The sequence below is a fragment of the Bubalus bubalis genome, chromosome 5 (genome assembly GCF_019923935.1).
Source record: "Bubalus bubalis isolate 160015118507 breed Murrah chromosome 5, NDDB_SH_1, whole genome shotgun sequence".
NCBI classification, from domain to species: domain Eukaryota; kingdom Metazoa; phylum Chordata; class Mammalia; order Artiodactyla; family Bovidae; genus Bubalus; species Bubalus bubalis.
In genome coordinates, this window is record NC_059161.1 from 73,479,148 (window position 1) to 73,492,469 (window position 13,322).

General features: G+C 42.7%; 2 long non-coding RNA genes across 2 annotated transcripts; one reads left to right on the plus strand and one right to left on the minus strand.

Moving 5' to 3' along the window:
• Window positions 1–600: 600 nt before the first annotated feature.
• LOC123333735 lies at window positions 601–3,044 on the minus strand. Its single transcript, XR_006551225.2, has 2 exons — window positions 2,796–3,044; window positions 601–1,485 (listed from the first exon to the last, which is right to left on the minus strand). It is a non-coding gene; the product is annotated as an uncharacterized LOC123333735 (long non-coding RNA).
• A 299-nt stretch (window positions 3,045–3,343) lies between these two features.
• Window positions 3,344–4,732, plus strand: LOC123333736. Its single transcript, XR_006551226.2, has 2 exons — window positions 3,344–3,891; window positions 4,146–4,732. It is a non-coding gene; the product is annotated as an uncharacterized LOC123333736 (long non-coding RNA).
• Window positions 4,733–13,322: the final 8,590 nt, after the last annotated feature.

Consider the following 13,322-nt stretch of genomic DNA (forward strand, 5'->3'; position numbering starts at 1 on the left):
CAGGCGGGCTGGCTGGAGCGGGCCGCTTCAGTCCTCTTGAACCATCGTGAGGGTAGGCTTGGAGCTTGACCTTGAGACTCTTGGGTCCCGAGGGCAGAGTGCCGCCCAATGTCCCAGTTGATGGCATTTGTGGCAAGCCATTCTAGAAGACTTGTCATGGTTTGGACACTCTTTGACCCAGTGCCCCGCCTGTCTACAGATCAGGCATCTGTCTCGTGCCTTGTCCTCAAGGACTCGGGGTTTGCCATAGGGCTTCTCTGGAGGGCGGCCAATATCTGGGCATGCCTTGTCTCTTTCTTTCTCTCCTTCTCCTGGGCCTTGGCCTCCTTCTCCTGTTCTCTGTTATAAAAGGTATTGGTGGCTGTCTGGACCATCTCATCTAAAGAGGCAGCAAGGTCCTGCTGTTGTAGCTGCTGTAACTTAATTGATATCTGATGCACATTGGGACAGGAATTTGTCCTTTAAAATCACCCATCCCTCGTAAGAGTCTAAGTCCAGGTTGGTAAACTTTTGGAGTACCTCTTTTAGCCTCTTGAGAAAGGCAATGGGGTTCTCATTGGGCTCCTGAGTTATTGCTGAGACCAGGGCATAGCTAATTACTTTTTGTTGGGCTGCTTTCAGTCCTGCCTTCACACAGATTAGAAAATGATCTCTTTCCCAGATGTGCTCAGGGTCATTATAATTCTAATTAGGATCGGAGGAGGGGACTGCAGTTTCCTCTACTGGGTATCTATCACTGGACATGTGGAGCCCTGTTGCATACCTCCGGGCTTCCTTTAAGACCCTGGTATGTTCAGGATCAGATAAAGTTTGACTAAATATGACCATGATGTCTTTCCATGTCAAGTCAAAGGCCAAGGTAATATGTTGGAATGTATCTATATATTTGGCCAGTTCATCTGTATAGGTTCCCAGGTCTTGTTTGATCTGCCTTAGTTCTAAGAGGGAGAAGGGCTTATGGACCCGGGTTGGTCCAAATTCTCCTCCAGTTTCAACTAAGCGACATACTCCAGCTGGCTTTTGTGGAGGAGGTGCTCCCGGATATGGGGGCACGTTTGGGTATGAGGAAGGAGCATCAGGCAACTCGGGACCTGTGGCAGGTGAGCCTTCACGAGGGGGTTCCTTTTCTTGGTTGCCTGTGCCTAACACTATTTGCCTAGTGGGCTCACTTTTAGGGCGTACTACAATCCCATACTTAAGACAGAGTTCCTTCATATCTCTTAGTCAGAAGAAAATTTGGACATAGGGGATCTTTGTCCATTTCCCTTGTCTTTTGCAGAATAATTCTAATTGCAGGATGGTATTGTAATTTAAAGTTCCATCCTCAGGCCAGTGTTCCTCGTCCCTCAGTAGATACTGTGGCCATGCGGTGGCACAAAAGAATTTCAAATGACTTCTCCTTAGAGCTAGAGGGATGAACAGCTTCCAGTTATCAAGGATACATTTCAAGGGCGTCTGCTGGGAAGTGGATTGGTTATTTCCCATCTGAAAGACAGTCATGACAGGGAGAAAAGAAAAAGACCTCTTTTGATTTCCTTAAGGGTGAGTCTTTCTGAAGCTTATCCTACCCAGAACTGTTGCAACCTGAGAGCCAGGTGTCCCCGAGTCAAGGTGCAGATCCCCAGGCAGGCTGAGGCGTGACAGCCTCCTAGAGATCGAATTCCCGGGCAGGTCGAGGCATGACGGCCTCCCGAGGATTGGGTCCCTGGGCAGGTTGAGGCGTGATGACCTCCTGGGACCCCTGGGACTAAAGGATCCCCGAACAGGTTGAGGCATGACAACCTTTCAAAGACCGATCTCTAGGCAGGTCAAGGCGTGATGACCTCCTGGGACTCCCTGGACTGGAGTTTGGGCGTCCCCAAGATCTCCAGTGTGACCAGTATTGGGTAGGATTAAGGGGTTGAATATTATAGAGTATTTCCCTCCCAAGGCCAACTATTTTCTGGTTGTCTCTCCAGAAGATTGTAGAGGCAGCCTTGTGGGTCTGGATGGGGCTCAGGAAAAGAGCATGAAACAGGAGGGAAGGGGCAGAGCACAACCTTTGAAAGAATGACATAGCACAAGGCTATAATGTAAACCAATTAAAATCAGTTGGGTTCAAGATGACAAATCAAATTCAAGTAAACCTTAATCCCCAATCTATAAGCCAACAGACACATCCAGAGGTGGCAGGACAGCTCCAAGGCACAAGGTCAAAAGAGGGAGGAGTGGGTGGTTCCCCAATGGCTGGGATGATCCTCTCACTCATTAGCATATGAATTCCATCCCGTCACAAAACCTAGCCAGGCCTAATACCATGGCCGCAGCCCTTGCCCACAGCAATGGTTCACACCCTGAAGGGTGGCTTCTCTCTGGATCCTAACAAATCTACCTCTTATCACTTTGTCTGTCAATGAATTTTTGCAATGAGACATCAGAGCCTGAGTTTCATTAGATTTGGCTGGGCTTGAGTACCGGGAAAGAGCTGAAGGACAGGAGGAAAAAGCAGTGGGGAAAACGTGCCAAGGAATCCCCTTCATTGCCCACTGGAAAAATTGCTAAATATCTGACCAGTGCTCACAGTTTCATTGGTCTGATCTCTGGCAAAGAGAAGAGAAAGGACAGAAGAACCCCCACCGGCTTGGGTAACAGCTACTGGGGCTCAGCAGATAGCGCCTTTGGGACATACTGAGGAGTAGCCTCTCCAGAGTCCCTCAATTGTGCCCCTGCCACCCACCTGTTTGCAGGAGGTTTGAGGACACAAGAAATGAGAGATTGTAAAGGTCCCTTCAGCCATAGGAGTGAGGACCTCTTACCTTAACCGGAGGTCTTCTGGAATCTGAAACTGGGCCGCGTGAGCTTTCTGCTGAGTTCGTTTTTCGCTGTCCCGGCTTCCAGCACTATGGGCCTTCCCCTGCACTGGGTTTCTTTGCCTTCTGCTTCTAGTGCGGGAGCTTCGCTGAGCTGGGCTCCTGCTGTGCTTGGCCTCTTCCACACAGAGGTTGTTTCAGCCAGCTCATATCTGAGTCATGGCACCATAGATGTCACGCAAGTGTATGTTCCTCGGTTCTTTGTCTCGTCACAACAAAGATTTGGAGCAACGGACATTAAAGCCCTCAGCGCATCACCGCTCTCGGGTCTTGGACAAACTAGCAAATCAGTGTTACAGCTCCATTTTATTTAGAAGATAGCAGGAGAGAGAGAAAGAGAGAGAGAGAGAGGAAGAAAAGAGCGCAAGCACACGGGAGAGAGAGTCCATGAGAAAGCGCTTTGGCTCCTCCTTTTATATGTTTTTCCTCGACCTGGGCCTGCCCTATGCAAATAGGGCTTAGCCAGGAGTGCTGTTTGTTCTGCTCGAAGTCTTCACTCTGGTCCTCAGACCTTCCTTTGACCTTCCTTGTCTTTTAGCCACTGCCATTTTGGACTCCTTTTCCCTATTCTACCTACCTAACAGGAATGAAGTGGAACTCTAGCTCTAGAAGCATGTTTGGGAACTCGGTGGAACTCTAGCTTCAGCAGTGTCTCTCTTAGCTACTTCCACATGGGGTCAGAGTCCCAAAAGTGAATCCTTGTCACAGCTGTGCCTCCAAACAAAATGTATGGAAATGCTGCTGCTGAGCATGAGGTTTCTAAGAACATAGGTCAGGAATCCCAGTTTGGAAGTACAGTGGGATTCTTCCTTTGATAGTTCTAGCTCTTATTGGACTAGATAAAGCTCTCCAGTGGCTTACTAATGGGGTGATGACTCACTGCTTCTACTCCAGTCAGGACTATACTCAAGAATGTGCATGGGCACATGGAAGATAGATGATTCTGCTAGTAGTCCTAGCTTGGGAAACTTTCTGGGAAACTACTCTGTTACACCCCAGGTGGCATCAGAGGAAAAGAGCAAATCAAACAAAGATTTTGGTGGTAAGTAACCAGAAATCAATTTGGGATGTCGTCAGGTCTACCCCCTGGTGCATCTCCACCCCACCTTGATGGTAGAACAAGTGCTGAAGGGAACAAATAAGGCACCTGCATCGGTAAGGGAACAGGCTAAGTCCAACCAGGGAAGGAAAGCTTCAGTGTAAGGTCTGTCTCCACCCCATCTAGAGCAGGGAGGGACACCTCTGGTGGAAAAAAAAAGGGGGGGTGCTGAACGTCACATTTTTTTTCTCTTACAGATGGGAGCTACTCAAAGTTCCAAAACGATACCCTTGGATTGTGTCCTAAAAAACTGGGGTAAGTTTGATTCCCAGAGCTTCAAGTAGACACATCTGACTTTCTTTTGCAAACCTGCATGTCCATAATATCCATTGGAGGGTGACAAACAATGGCCACTTAAAGGGTCTCTTAATTATGATATTGTTTAACCACTAGGTGTGCTGCAGTCCATGGCATCGCAAAGAGTCGGACACGACTGAGCCACTGAACTGAAGTGAACTTTACCACTAGACCAGTTCTGTAGAAAACAAGGGAAATGGTAGAAGTGCCATATGTGTTGTCTTTTTCTTTCTGCAAGATATGCCAGACTTGTGTCCTACGGACACAGATTTGGGTGTAAAGCCTTCAGCTTCCTCCTATCCTCTTACTCTGCCCCTGCATCTGGGGCTCCCAACTGAGGAAGCTGAGGGTCAAGGCATACCTTCAAGAAGCGTTGCCTCAGTCTCCAGAGAAGTTCAAACAAACCCAGTTCCAATACAGCCTTAGACTACACTGGTTTCAACAGGAACTCAGATAGTCAAATTAGAGAAGTCTCAGACAACCAAAACTACAGGTAAAATACAAGATAGAAAAGATGAGACAGAGGATGAGATACAGGATGAGGATGAGAGAAAACAGATTTCTCTAATCTATTCCTGGGAATGTATGCAAGGGTAGTTAGAGAGGCTGAGGAACAGCCACACAAGTTACTGCCTCTTCAGGAGGCCCCCAACGGGAAAAATAACCCATCCATAAAATTTTTAAAGCCTTTTTCTTACCCAGAGGTACAAGAGATAAAGAGAGATCTGATAGACTATCTAGAGGATCCAGAAGCCTTTACGAGACTAACTTTACTTTATGAACTTACTTTGAGTGATGCAATGTATGTCTTCAGACAGACACTGACTCCTGACTCAAGAGCTCGAGTTTTGGGGAAGCTACTACTTTTGGAGATGAATGGCTTGAATGTGAGGCAAGAGGAAAGAAGGAGCACAAAACAGCTCTCCTTCCTACTGGGGGCCAAGCAGTCACCATAACAGAGCCAGACTAACATTATCACAAAAAGGAAGAGAGATGAGAGCAGACCCACTTTGTCAATTGCATTATTGAATGGCTTAAAAGAGCCCAAACTAAGCCTCTAAATTGTGCTAAGTTGGCTGACAAAACAAGGAGAGAAGTAAGTCCCTGGCAGATTCTAGAAAGACTTCAGGAAGGCCTTCAAAAGTTCACTAATATTTCTCTTGAGAGTGCAGAGGGAGAGAAGATCTTAAAAGATAAATTCCTCACACAGTCAGCTCCAGATATTGACCGTAAATTACAAAAACAGGCATTTGGACCGAATCAATCTTTAGAAAAACTGTTGCAGCTGACTCAGACAGATTATTAAAGCAGAGAATATGAAGAGGAGAAACAAAAACAGAAAAGAACCAAAGGCTGAGACCCTAGTGATGGCAGTGAAAACTGCTATGAATCAGACTGAGAGAAAAATGCCCAGAGGAACCCAGGTTAAAGGGACAGACTTGCAATTACTGTGAAAAGGAGGGGCATCTCACACAAGGTTTTTCTCAGATGTTTGAGCACCCTCAGTCCCCTGTCCAGGCTATAAAGTACCACACATGAGGAGAAACTGCTCCAAAAGACATACACCTGAGGGGTTTAACTCTCAGGATAATCAGAACTGAAGGTGCCTGGGGGTCCCCACAGAAGCACCCATCCTAATAACACCTGAGGAACACAGTATTAATAACTGTGGGGAGTGGGGGTGGGCAATCGGTTGATTTTCTTTTCAACACTGGGGCAACTTTCTCTGTGTTCACTGAAGCCCCGGTCCACTTTCCTCCTGATCCACTGCTGTAATGGAACTGTCTGGATGAGCCAAATAGTATTATCCCAGTCATCCTTTAAGCAGCAGCTGGGACTCTGTGCTGTTTTCTCATGAGTTTCTGATTGTTCCTGAGTCTCCCTCACCCCTTCTGGGGAGGGATATACTGAGCAAGGTCCAGGTCTCTGTTTTAATGAATGTGGAGACTGCTCTTTCTCTCCCATTAACTAAACAAAATGTAAATTCTAGAGTGTGGGCTGATGGAAAAAGATGGGTTGAGCACAAAATGTTTTTCCTGTCATTATTAAGCTTAAAGACCCTCACCCATTTCCACATCAAAAGCAGTATCCACTAAAGCCCAATGTTAAGAAAGGTTTAAAACTCATCATTGAAAATTTAAAGGAACAGAAGCTATCAATTCCCTTTAACAGTCCATGCCACAGTCCTATTTTGGGTGTAAAAAATCAAATAATAAATGAAGACTAGTTCAAGACTTACAAATAATAAATGAGGCTGTGGTTCCTTTATACCCTGTGGTGCCTAATCCTTATACTTTATTGTTTGAAATTCCTGAACAAGCCAAATATTTTTCAGTTACTGATTTGAAACCTGCTTTCTTTACTATACCATTGTTGGAGGAAAGGACATTGTCATTTGCCTTTAAGGATCCTACCCAGAAATCTTCTCAGTTAACCTGAACAGTTTTGCCTCAAGGGTTTTGTGATCACCCTCACTTATTTGGGCAGAGCCTATCACAGAGCCTACAAAACTTGAATAGCCCAAAGGCAGTGGTGCTACAATTTGTAGATGATATTCTGCACTGTGCTGAGACAGAGGAAGCTTGCTCACAAACCTCAAAAGATTTCTTAAATTTTCTCACCAGCTGTGATTATAAGGCATCAAGGGAAAAGGCTCAACTCTGTTAACAATCTGTTTAATATCTGGGCCTAATCATATCAGAAGGGAAGGGCCATAGGTCCCGAGAGAATTAAACTTATACTAAATCATCCCCTAACTATGAGTTTGAGACAAGTGAAAGGATTCTTGGGTATCACAAGTTACTGCCTCATTTGGATTCCGGGTTATGGGGAACATGCCCAGCCTTTATCTAAATGTATAACTGAGACTCAGCAGGCCAAAACCCACAGGCTGGTTTGGTCCCCAGAGACTCAAATGTCTTTTAAGTCTCTTCAAAGTGCTCTCCTGCAGGCTCCTGCTTTAAGCCTTCCCATGGGACCAGAGTTTAATTTATGTTACCAAAAAGAAAGGTATGGCCTTGGGAGTGATGACACAACCCCAAAGCCCTCACCAGCAACCTTTAGCTTACCTAAGTAGAGAGTTAGATGTAGTTGTCCAGGGGCTGGCCACATTGTTTAAGAGTAATTGCTGTTATTGCTTTGTTAGTGTCTGAAGCTCTAAGTTTACTAATGGGCAAAATCTTACTGTACTGATGTCTCATAATGTGAGTGGAATCTTAAACTCTAAAGTTAATGGATAACAGACAGTTGGCTTCTTAAATATTAGTCATTGTGTTAGAAGGATCAATAACTAAGCTCTAAGTTTGTAGAAACTTAAATCCTGCCACTTTCAAACTTCCTGAAAAAGAAGATGAAACCCCTGGACGAGACTGTTCCCAACCAATTTCTAACTACACAGCTCGGGAAGATTTAATGAATATCCCAATTAGACAATTCTGACATGGATACATTTACAGATGGCAGTTCTTTTGTTAGGAATGGGAAGCAGAAAACAGGTTGTACTGTGGTTATATCTGAACAGGTTTTAGAGACAAAGTCTCTTTCCCCTGATAAAAGTACCCAATTGGCTGAGCTTGTTGCTTTGACCCAAGCCCTAGAGTTAAGCAAAGGGAAGCAAGTAAATATCTACACTGATTCTAAGTATGCTTCTTTGACTTTATACGCTCATGTTGCAATATATCTGAACAGGTTTTAGGAAGTCTCTTCTCCCTGGTACAAGTGCCCAGTTGGCTGAGCTTGTTGCTTTGACCGGAGCCCTAGAAATAAGCAAAGGACAACAAGTAAATATCTACACTGATTCTACATATGCTTATTTGACTTTACATGCTCATATTGCAATACAGAAAGAAAGACAATTTAAAACAGCAACAGGAGAACCTATTCAAAGAGATTGAGAGACTTTTAACTGATGTATGTTGTCCTAAAGAAGCAGCTATTATGCATTTGAAAGGGCACAGTAGGGAGGGGAGTAAAGTAGCCAAGGGAAATCGGTTGACTGACTCCCAAGCAAGAAAAGTGACACTTTAGGAATCCCGTCCTGTAAACACCTCTAGTCTGGACAGGTCCTGGTGGACAAGGAAAACTACAACATACTGAGGAAGAATTAGAAAGATATGAGAAAAGAGGAGCAAAAATTACTGATAAAGGATGCCAAAGAATGCTCAAATTACTGCATAATTGCACTCATCTCACACGCTAGTAAAGTAATGCTCAAAATTCTCCAAGCCAGGCTTCAGCAATACGTGAACCGTGAACTTTCAGATGTTCAAGCTGGTTTTAGAAAAGGCAGAGGAAGCAGAGATCAAATTGCCAACATGCGCTGGATCATCAAAAAAGAAAGACAGCTCCAGAAAAACATCTATTTCTGCTTTATTGACTATGCCAAAGCCTTTGACTGTGTGGATCACAATAAACTGTGGAAAATTCTGAAAGAGATGGGAATACCAGACCACTTGACCTGCCTCTTAAGAAGCCTATATGCAGGTCAGGAAGCAACAGTTAGAACTGGACATGGAACAACAAACTGGTTCCAAATAGGAAAAGGAGTACGTCAAGGCTGTATATTGTCACCCTGTTTACTTAACTTATATGCAGAGTATATCATGAGAAATGCTGGGCTGGAAGAAACACAAGCTGGAATCAAGATTGCCGGGAGAAATATCAATAACCTCAGATATGTAGATGGCACCACCCTTATGGCAGAAAGTGAAGAGTAACTAAAAAGCCTCTTGATGTTATTTTCTCCCATTCTGAAGGCTGTCTTTTCACCTTGCTTATAGTTTCCTTTGTTGTGCAGAAGCTTTTAAGTTTAATTAGGTCCCATTTGTTTATTTTTGCTTTTATTTCCAATATTCTGGGAGGTGGGTCATAGAAGATCCTGCTGTGATGTATGTCGGAGAGTGTTTTGCCTATGTTCTCTTCTAGGAGTTTTATAGTTTCTGGTCTTACATTTAGATCTTTAATCCATTTTGAGTTTATTTTTGTGTATGGTATTAGAAAGTGTTCTAGTTTCATTCTTTTACAAGTGGTTGACCAGCTTTCCCAGCACCACTTGTTAAAGAGATAGTCTTTAATCCATTGTATATTCTCGCCTCCTTTGTCAAAGATAAGGTGTCCATAGGTGCGTGGATTTATCTCTGGGCTTTCTATTTTGTTCCATTGATCAATACTTCTGTCTTTGTGCCAGTACCATACTGTCTTGATGACTGTGGCTTTGTAGTAGAGCCTCAAGTCAGGCAGGTTAAATCCTCCAGTTCCATTCTTTTTTCTCAAGATTGCTTTGGCTATTCGAGGTTTTTTTTTTTTTTTTTTTTTTTTTTTGTATTTTTTTTTTTTGTATTTTTGTATTCGTCCAAATTATGAAATTATTTTTTCTAGCTCTGTGAAGAATACTGTTGGTAGCTTGATAGGGATTGCATTGAATCTATAAATTGCTTTGGGTAGTATACTCATTTTCACTGTATTGATTCTTCCAATACATGAACATGGTATATTTCTCCATCTATTAGTGTCCTCTTTGATTTCTTTCACCAGTGTTTTATAGTTTTCTATATATAGGTCTTTAGTTTCTTTAGATCAGAAAAGGCAATGGCACCCCACTCCAGTACTCTTGCCTGGAAAATCCCATGGTCGGAGGAGCCTGGTAGGCTGCAGTCCATGGGGTCACTAAGAGTTGGACACGACTGATCGACTTCACTTTCACTTTTCACTTTCATGCATTGGAGAAGGAAATGGCAACCTACTCTGTGTTCTTGCCTGGAGAATCCCAGGGACAGAGGAGACTAGTGGGCTGCCATCTCTGGGGTCGCACAGAGTCGGACACAACTGAAGTGACTTAGTAGCAGCAGCAGTTTCTTTAGGTAGGTATATTCCTAAGTATTTTATTATTTTCGATGCAATGGTGAATGGAACTGTTTCCTTAATTTCTCTTTCTATTTTCTCATTATTAGTGTATAGGAATGCAAGGGATTTCTGTGTGTTGATTTTATATGCTGAAACTTTACTATATTCATTGATTAGTTCTAGAAATTTTCTGGTGGAATCTTTAGGGTTTTCTATGTAGAGGATCATGTCATCTGCAAACAGTGAGATTTTTACTTCTTTTTTTCCAATTTGGATTCCTTTTATTTCTTTTTCTGCTCTGATTGCTGTGGCCAGAACTTCCAATACTATGTTGAATAGTAATGGTGAAAGTGGGCACCCTTGTCTTGTTCCTGACTTTAGGGGAAATGCTTTCAATTTTTCACCATTGAGGATAATGTTTGCTGTGGGTTTGTCATATATAGCTTTTATTATGTTGAGGAGTGTTGCCCGTGAAGAGTGGAGAAAGGAAGGGAATGCGTGTAGGGGAGGGGGCTGTTAGAGGGGGACTTCAGTTTTATACATAAACATCAATTTCTCTTAAAAAAAAAGACTGCAGAAAATATATTGAGATACTGGTTAATTCTGGATTGTGGTTTATGGATATCTTGTCTTGTTTTTTGTACTTTTCTGTATTTTTAAATTTTCTCAAAATTAGTAAGAATGGGGGTGAGGATGGGAACACTGTACCTATAGAAATCATGTTCTAATGGATTCATTCCCAATCAACTACTAAACTTTTTATAGGAAATATTTCTAAAATTTTATCAATGAGTGGATGGACTTGCTCTCCATGTAGTAGGAAATTATCTATTTTATTAAAATTAAAACTGACAGTATAATCCAAATGTTTTAATTTATATCTTCATATTTCTGACACTATTTTGTGACATATCATTCGAGCTTAGGAAGTTTTAAAAACATTTAGTTAAATAAAGATAAACATAGACTTCATATAATTTGTCATCTTCAGATAAACTGACTTTGGAATGACCATTAAAAAAAAAAAAAAAAAAAAAAAAAACCTCAACATTCAGAAAACAAAGATCATGGCATCTGGTCCCATCACTTCATGGGAAATAGATGGGGAAACAGTGGAAACAGTGTCAGACTTTATTTTGGGGGGCTCCAAAATCACTGCAGATGGTGACTGCAGCCATGAAATTAAAAGATGCTTGCTCCTTGGAAGAAAAGTTATGACCAACCTAGATAGCATATTGAAAAGCAGAGACATTACTTTGCCCGCAAAGGTCCATCTAGTCAAGGCTATGGTTTTTCCAGTGGTCATGTATGGATGTGAGAGTTGGGCTGTGAAGAATGCTGAGTGCCGAAGAATTGATGCCTTTGAACTGTGGTGTTGGAGAAGACTCTTGAGAGTCCCTTGGACTGCAAGGAGATCCCACCAGTCCATTCTGAAGAAGATCAGCCCTGGGATTTCTTTGGAGGGAATGATGCTGAAGCTGAAACTCCAGTACTTTGGCCACCTCATACGAAGAGCTGACTCATTGGAAAAGACTCTGATGCTGGGAGGGATTGGGGGCAAGAGCAGAAGGGGACGACAGAGGATGAGATGGCTGGAAGGTATCACTGACTCGATGGACGTGAGTCTGAGTAAACTCTGGGAGTTGGTGATTGACAGGGAGGCCTGGCGTGCTGTGATTCATGGGGTCGCAAAGAGTTGGACACGACTGAGCGACTGAACTGAACTGAACTGATCAGATGACCTTATCTGCCTCCTGAGAAAACCATATGGAGCTTAAGAAATAACAGTTGGAACCTAACATGGAACAATGGACTTATTCCAAGCTGGAAAAGGAACACATCAAAGCTATATATTATCACCCTCACCCTGCTTATTTAATGCTGGAGACCAGGTTTCGATCCCTGGGCCAGAAAGATCCCCTGGAGAAGGAAATGGCAACCCACTCCAGTACTCTTGCCTGGAAAATCCCATGGACAGAGGAGCCTGATAGGCTACAGTCCATGGGGTCGCAAAGAGTCAGACACGACTGAGCGACTTTGCTTTACTTACTTATTTAATTTCTATGCACAGTACATCATGGGAAATGCTGGGCTGGATGAAGCACAGCTGGAATCAAGATTGTGGAGAGAAATATCAATAACCTTAGATATGCAGATGACAGTACCCTAATGGCAGAAAGTGAAGAGGAATGAAAGATGAAGATGAAAGAGGAGTGTAAAAAAGCTGGCTTAAAACTCAACATTCAAAAAACTAAAATCATGGCATCTGGTCCTGTCACTTCATGTCAAATAGAAGGGAAAAAGTAGAAATAATGACAGATTTTATTATCTCGAGCTCCAAAATCACTGTCGTTGGTAACTACAGCCCTGAAATTAAAAGATGCTTGCTCCTTGAAAAAAAGGCTATGACCAACCTAGACAGCATATTAAAAAGCAGAGACATTACTTTGCTGACAAGGTCTGTCTAGTCAAAGCTATGGTTTTTCCAGTACTCATGTACGAATGCGAGAGTTGGACCATAAAGAGAGATGAACACCGAAGAACTGATGCTTTTGAACTGTGGTGTTCAACAAGACTCTTAAGAGTCCTTTGGACTGCAAGGAGATCAAACCAGTTAATCCTAAAGGAAATCAGTCCTCAATATTCATTGGAAGGACTCAATATGAAGCTGAAGCTCCAATACTTTGGCCATCTGATGTGAAGAACTGACTCATTGGAAAATACTCTGATGCTGGGAAAGATTGAAGGCAGGTAGAGAAGGGGACGATAAGAGGATGAGATGGTCGGATGGCATTACCAACACAATGAACACGAGTTTGCACAAACTGAGGGAGATATGGAAGGACGGGGAAGCTTGGCATGCTGCAGTCCATGGGGTCGCAAAGAGCCAGATACTACTGAGAGACTGAACAACAAATCAAACAAGGACATGAAACCTAATTTTCCTATTATATTCTGTAGACTGTCAGACTATTCTTTATAAACTTAAGAGGAAGTCTGTTTTGGTAGCAGGGTGATCCAAGGGCAACAGTACTTAATCTTGAGTGAAAATCTTCAATGCATTTATTGTAGAAAATTTTACTTTGGGATTGTTCATTAAAATAAATACTAAAATAACTTTATATTCAAGTAAACCCCCTTTTCAAATATAGTGTTTCTGTTATTTTCTTAGAGTATTAAAATATAAGGACATGGATATACTACATTTTATCAAAAATTTAACAAATTTGTAAAAG